Source organism: Ixodes scapularis, unplaced genomic scaffold (genome assembly GCF_016920785.2).
Source record: "Ixodes scapularis isolate PalLabHiFi unplaced genomic scaffold, ASM1692078v2 PGA_scaffold10__122_contigs__length_95168666, whole genome shotgun sequence".
Lineage (NCBI taxonomy): Eukaryota > Metazoa > Arthropoda > Arachnida > Ixodida > Ixodidae > Ixodes > Ixodes scapularis.
In genome coordinates this window covers 83,548,507-83,555,592 of record NW_024609836.1, presented here as the reverse complement: position 1 = coordinate 83,555,592, position 7,086 = coordinate 83,548,507, and positions in this window count along the sequence as shown.

Below are 7,086 nucleotides of genomic sequence, written 5' to 3'. Positions count from 1 at the left end.
CCCCCGTTCCCCCCCCCCCCCCCCCCGCCCCGCTTTTTCCGCTTCTCCCCCACCCCCCTAAATCCGCCCCTGCCATCACTGGAGCACCAGCTGCAGGAGCGCTCGTGCCGCGTCATCCAAAAGCAACTACACCCGTTTTCACTTAAAGAAAAAAAGTAACTTTTGCGCATTGTTCATACGCCGCGCGAACTAGTTCTTGCGAGATTTGGTTGTCGGAGGAAGAATCGACGCTCTTGGCGTTTGAGATGTGCACGTCCTGACAAGATAACATATATCTAACCTAGAACGCACCTACATATATCTTAATTCTGTACATAAAATGGAAAATTAGTAACACTCTGCAAGCAGCCGGACTTTTTCTATTACAGTTCTTGAGGTGAAAACAGGTATAGCTGGCGCTTTTAGCACACGCGGTTCAGTGAATTCAGCCGCGCCGACTTTCCTTTTATTGCACGAGTGTCGTGCGCTGCCTTGCGTCTTCGCGTCTGGTAATGCTCTCGTCGACCTGGTGGCTTCTTTGTCAACGCACGACTATGGTGGCTATAGGGGTAGGTTATAATTTGGTATTTTTCTACAATAGGATCCTAAACCATAAATGAAGAACTAAAATTAAAATTCACGTTAAATTAAATAAAATTAGCGCGCCAGCCGCACCGAGATGGCCGAGCGCCCAGCACGAGTTGATGATGATCATGATTATGATGATGATGTTGTTGCAGCTGTTCTCTTTGAATCGGGCGGTTTTGTACCGTGCTCGTACCTAGCCAAAACAATAGTGTCGGAGGGGAGCGCCACCGTGTGGCATTTGGCTACAATACGGTGGCAGTAGGGTGACCACCTTCCTGCTAGCGAAATGCGGGATACGGGGGGGGGTATAGGAAATTTATTAACACACACACCACGAATCGAGGCTTTGTTAATACATTTAACATCATGTGCTGTTTAAACACCTGCTAATTGTATTGCAGCAATTAAGCTCAATTAAGTTTTACTAAAATTATATATATATTATGGTAAATGTGTTATTGAATGTGTCGAAGTTGAAAACACAAATATCGACTGCAGCAGAGCTCAATGCATCAGATAAAAATAAGAAACATTAAATCTCTTTCCGGTTATTGTTTCCTGTCAACGCTTACTTTTATCAACATAGTCAAACACAAAGTTTTAACATTATGTTCTTTTTCGACCGTTGCGAGTTGCACGCTTTTTGCCTTGTTGGCTGTGTTCCCAAAAACAAATATCCACAGCAACCTTTTTGCATTGACAGAGCGATTTGAAAATAATTACAATATTTTATATTGAAACTTTTGGCAAGCAATCTTTCTTACAATATTTTGCCACCAAGGGGAGAGGCACAACGGAGCATGCGCGTCGGTTCTCCTTCAAGAACGACGGTCGCTTCCCGGAATGCTTGGATAGAAAATGGTGTACCATTGCAATTCAAACGATTACCAGTGACGTCCGGGCTTCCCCGTGCCCCATTGTTCGGCAGCGCCATAAGTTGCAGAGTGAATTTTACTACAGTATGAAATACGGGACATTTTGAAGATTTGGGAATTTCTTGCGGGACGCGGGACACAAGCCCTCAATGCGGGACAGTCCCGCGAGTCGCGGGACAGTCCCGCGAGTCGCGGGACTGGTGGTCACTCTAGATGGCAGACCGGCGGCAATGGGAGAGCGAGCCACTTGACAGGCATCTCCCCACCAGGCGGGTGCCCAGACATCAGCACCTAAGGCTCGCCATAATAAAGTTTATTCCTCCTCCTTATCACGAATCCTCCTCAGAGTAGCTTAGACTCTCTCCGTACGCAGGCAATTTCCGAAAAATTGCGTATACGCTAAAATAGCGCACGTTTTAAGCGCAAAACGCGGTTAGCGTTCGGAGCATGCGCGGTGGCAACGACGCTATTCTTCGAGAACGCCAAGCTTTAGCGTGCGCTATTCTAAAACTGCCCAGTGACGTTTTGTAGATCGTACCGTGCGGATGGCGGGACCTGCTGGCGATTTCTCGACAGACCTAGAGCTAAATTACCCAAGCATGTATGAGAATGCTGGGAATGTAGGTAGGTCTACGCGCCGCACGTACCATGGCGTCTGCGGCAGTAACTGTTCTAAAGCGAAAACTTGAAGGGGCCATGAAACGATTTATCTACTTTCGCTAAGTACTACTTAGAATCACTCCCTAACGTTAGTAGCTGAATAAAATTGCCTTAATTTTACTTTCTAACGTCAATAACAGTCGCCAAAACGAATTCGAGAAATATGAGCATTGTTTATCCCTTCAACTCGGAGCCAGAACAAGCGGCCACGTGGTGAGGTGCCGATCCTGTGCCGGCAACGTTAATCATAGCTACGCGCTGGGGTTGGCAGCCAAAGTAGAAAACACGTGCTGAGCTCCAGACATTGTTAGAGTTCGGCCATTCTCATCGCCGCAGTATAGTTGGACAGGAGCACGGTAGACAGGAGCCACTGCCCGAGTGTCCACCGAGGCATTGATTGTTACGAGCCCAAATCGAGTGCTCACGCCGTTCTCGCGTCAAATCCATGAGCCGCGCTCGACTGTTGTCAGAGTCAGAGGTGTAGTTTCGATCCCCCAATGACGTCATCGAGCTTTGCGGAGGCAGGACTGAAAGAAATAGTCCCCTTTTATCCTCGCAATTTGACCGTGACAAAGAAGCTTCTGAATCAGTGGGGGTCTGTGCGAGCATGGGCCAGACTAGGAGCAGTACGCCTCTGCAAAGTGATGAACATTCCAAACCGATATCATTCCGTGACTTCTTTGAGATTGTCGCCATCTTCCGTGCGAGCAGGATGACACGGGCCTAGTTACACTAGCGCTCTTAACTCTCATTTAAGGCAACGGCAGTTGACTCAATCGCGACCGACCGGAGTTACACGACGGCGCGAACTGTCGTTGAGCCGCTAACGATAATTAAAAAAAAAAGAAAAAAAATATAAACACGTCTTGAAAAAAAAAAAAAGAGTTAGAGGTGACTTCTGGCGTATTTTTATCCCGTGAATCTGAATATCACGTTCGTTTTCCGCGAAGGTGTAACTAAACGCGAGAAACACTACGACCAGTCGTAACGTCATACTAGGACTATGAAACGGCCAATCGCGTGTCGCTCGTGTGGGCAGTGCCTGCAATTGCAGGCTTGCCAGGTATATTCCCCCGCGCGGACACCGGACATAACGTCTTTTCCAATTTTTTTTTTTTTTTTTTATTTTTAATAGCGAGAGTGCGCGTGCATATATCTTTGACATGCGCTGAAGATGCGCAAGAGCAGAGATTCCGAAAACACGTCACGCCCCGGGAGAGAGGGGCTTCAGCGGTATATTTAAAAATTAACTTCTGCAGCCTCCGTGCACCAAATTCAAGAAATTAATCTTGATATTCGTGATACTGGAGGCCAAATGAAGACGATTGAGGTGTTTCTCCTCAAATACCAGAACCGCTTCAGTCTTCCTTTAAGTTTAACTGAGCTGGCCTACCTCAGTTATACCCTATTTCACCTTATGATGTACCGCACGAAAGGCTACAAGCGCGAGCTCTGGGGCACATCTCTGCGGCACAAGCTCTCGTGCATTAAGGGCATGCAGCTGCCAACGCTATGAGCTCGCGCTTTAGCCTTCGCTGCGGTACAATACAAGGGGAAACGCAGTATTAGCGCCGAGATGTTTAGGTGGAGGGGGGGGATCGGTGGCCGAGTGGTCTAGCGCACACCAGCTCGGAGCACGTGGAGCGAAAGCTCGCGCTGCAGAACCCAGGGATCCTGGGTTCGAGCCCCACCCCTGCCCGTTTCGATCTGGATGAGCATCGTACCGGCGTGCGGTCGTGTATCACTACTGCGTGGTGCACGTTAAAGACCCCAGGCTAGCGGCTGTACCGCACTGGCTAAATTTCTCATCTACAGCTGGGAGACTCGTCGCCCCTGTGAGGCAGACCAAGCTCTAGGCTGTATAAACACACACACAACCCAATTATTAATTATTATTATGTTTAGGTGGCGCCCTCTTGTGGTTTCCATCCGTGACATCATGACTGGGATTTGCCTCGCCGTGACGTCACCAGCTGTTACCCTGGCTACTTACCATCAGGCGGGACGACGAGTTCGGTGGTGTGTTTAAAAAGCACAGTGGAAGCTAGGAGCCATCGCAATCCGAAACTAACACAGTCAAAGTTGACAATCTGACAATGCTAATATGCCCATGGTTTGGCCAATCGTGGAAAGCTGACCGCAGCGACGCTTTTGGTCGTGCACATCGCTGATAGCTGAACGGGGTTCGCCCCAATACAGCTAAAGATGGCGGCGTCCGCCGCATCGCCGCCCATGGCCAGCACCAGCGAAGCACTTCCTATTGGGGAGGATCGGGGGAGATATCTAGAAAGTATCGCAGCAGCAAATATCGTTGGAAGAAGTATGATTCGGGGCCAGAACTGCCGCCAGAACGATCACGGCACGTCGCGAAAGTTCGGCGATGGCGGCCATTGTAATGTTGGTGCCGATAATACTTTTATTCTGTCTCTCTTGTTTGAATTCATGTAAAACGTTCTGATTGTCGTTTTTGTTTTACTTTATAAACATAAACGTTTATTTTATGTTGTTTTAAGCGTTTATAGTGAATTAAAAGTGTGCATATAATTAATTTGTTTCGCTATTAAAAATAAATAATGTGACATCGGTTTTGGTTTCATTTCGGTTTCAACTGTGTCCCTTAACTCGCGTCTTAACTTAGGCTCTTAGGCCTATGTACCGTGTAACACCGGACAACTTAGTTGAGCTCAATGACAGTTGGGATATGTCAACGATCGTTGGCTTAATAATAGTAATCCGTAATCCTCCATTGTTTTAGAGCGCAGCTCTTAGGCGCCCGTTCCCGGCCTGAGCGGCGTCGCCGTCGCCGTCGGCGTAACCGCGAGTAACCCCCGTAACCGTCGTGAGGGTTACGAGGGTTAATCTCACTAGGGTTACCCTCACGAGGATCAGGAGGGCTACGAGGGTTAGTTACCCTCAAATGGGTTACCTTCACGAGGGTCACCCTCACTAGGGTCACGAGGGTTATCAGAGCTACCCTCACGAGGGTCACGAGGGTTACCCTCACGAGGGTCACGAGAGTTGCCCTCACAAGGGTTACTAGGTTTACCCTCACGAGGGTCACGATGGTTACCCAGGTCACGTGACCCCCGGGGTCACGTGACCTGGGGATACCCCCAAGGTCACGTGACCCCCGTTGACGTCATCGCCACTGATGACGTCGACAGTGACGTCACTGATGACATCACCGGCATCCGGATCGTCATCGGCATCATCACTGATGACGTCATCGGTGACGTCACTGATGACGTCATCGGCATCGTCACGTGACCCCAGGTCATGTGATCCCCCGACGTCACGTGACACCCCAAGGTCACGTGACTCCCCAAGGTCACGTGACCCCCAGGGTCACGTGACCCCCGCCCCCCGAGGTCACTTGACCCACCCTCCCAGTACCCTTTCCTCCTCCTCCTCAAGAGCTGCGCTCTAATTCGGCGTTACAGGGAGTTGTAAACGGCTTTCATTTTTTTTTATTTTGCAATCAACCGTGAAGTTTAAACAAAATACCAAAGAGGTCGAAACTTCGGGAGTGAAAGTCCTGTGAGACATAGAGCGACTGCTAACGTTCGGCTGTCCTACTGAGGCCACTAGGATCTTACTTTTGAGGTATCCTCCCGATACATTAATACCGCGTGCACACTATAACTAGGGCTCCGTGTTTTCGGAGTTTATTTTTCGTCAAATTCGGAGAGTGTTTTTCGGAGTTTATTTTTTGCCGAACATTCGGAGTTTATCAGAGTTTATATTTTTTTCATTCCCAATTCTCCGAAATTCGGAGTTTAATTTTGCTGTGTTTCCTATCAAAAATAAGTAAATAAATGATAACCGGATGTAAACGTATGCCAGATAAAAAATGAAACGCGCTTGCATCAATCGAACTATCTTCAGTTGAATTCGGCGTTGGTTTCATTGCCATTGACAATACTAATTTATCCACGACAAATGTCACACACAAGTGGCGCTTTGATAAACGCCGATACCTTATAATCAATAAGCTCCCGAAGGTAGTCGCTAGGAAGCTCGTAGTCATCCCGTCCTATCACAATACAATACAATACGTCAATCTAGCCCGGGGCCGCGCGAGGTGGAGTGGTTGAGGAGGTAATAGAGAGTTTGAACTGCCCCTCTTCCCAATTTTATACAATCCCTATGGTCCATAGCTTTCATTGTTACTAAAACATACCCTTCCCTTTCTCTAAATCACAAATCGCATGGCCCAAACCGGAAACCAAAAGAGTGGCTATTGTCGTGACCCGAATGTACAACGAACGACCCGTTGCCCTGAATCAACCTTGAAGAGACAAGCGGCAAGACCCCTTTTGACAACGGTCCGAGATTTGAAAGATAATTATGGTGGAATTTTCCCAGGACTATTGGCTCTGTGCTGATCAAACTGTAAAAAAAAAAAAAAAATAGTTACTTTTTTTCTGTTGCTTGGGGGGGGGGGGGGGGGGGAGGGGGGGGGAGGGGGGGGGGGAGGGGGAGGTGAGGTGGCATGACACATAAATATTCGGAGTTTATCGGATAAATCCGAATTGACCAAAATTTTACCGGCGGGTGTTTTTCGGAGTTTTTCGGATTTATCCGAAAACACGGAGCCCTAACTATAACGCTTCGATCTCACTTCGGACGGTTCGTCAAAAATCGGTTCCTCAACGGATCGCGCTGGGATTTATTACAGAGGTGCCCCAAGATGGTGCATTCATTAATTGAAAATATGAATAGATAAAACCTCCAGAGTCGAAAAAAAAAATTAAAAAAACTGTTTTTGTCTATGAAAGAAATATCACTAACCTTTTTTTTCCCCGAAAATCATCAAAAAATAGTTCTGGGCTATCTGACGTTTACTACGACTGAAAAATCGTTGAAATGGAAAGTAAAAACAAGTGGCTTACATATTCTTTATTCCATCTGGCCCAAACAAGCTCCACAGTGACAAAAAATATTATTTAAGCGATTTAAGGATAGGAAGAACATATTTTGTAAT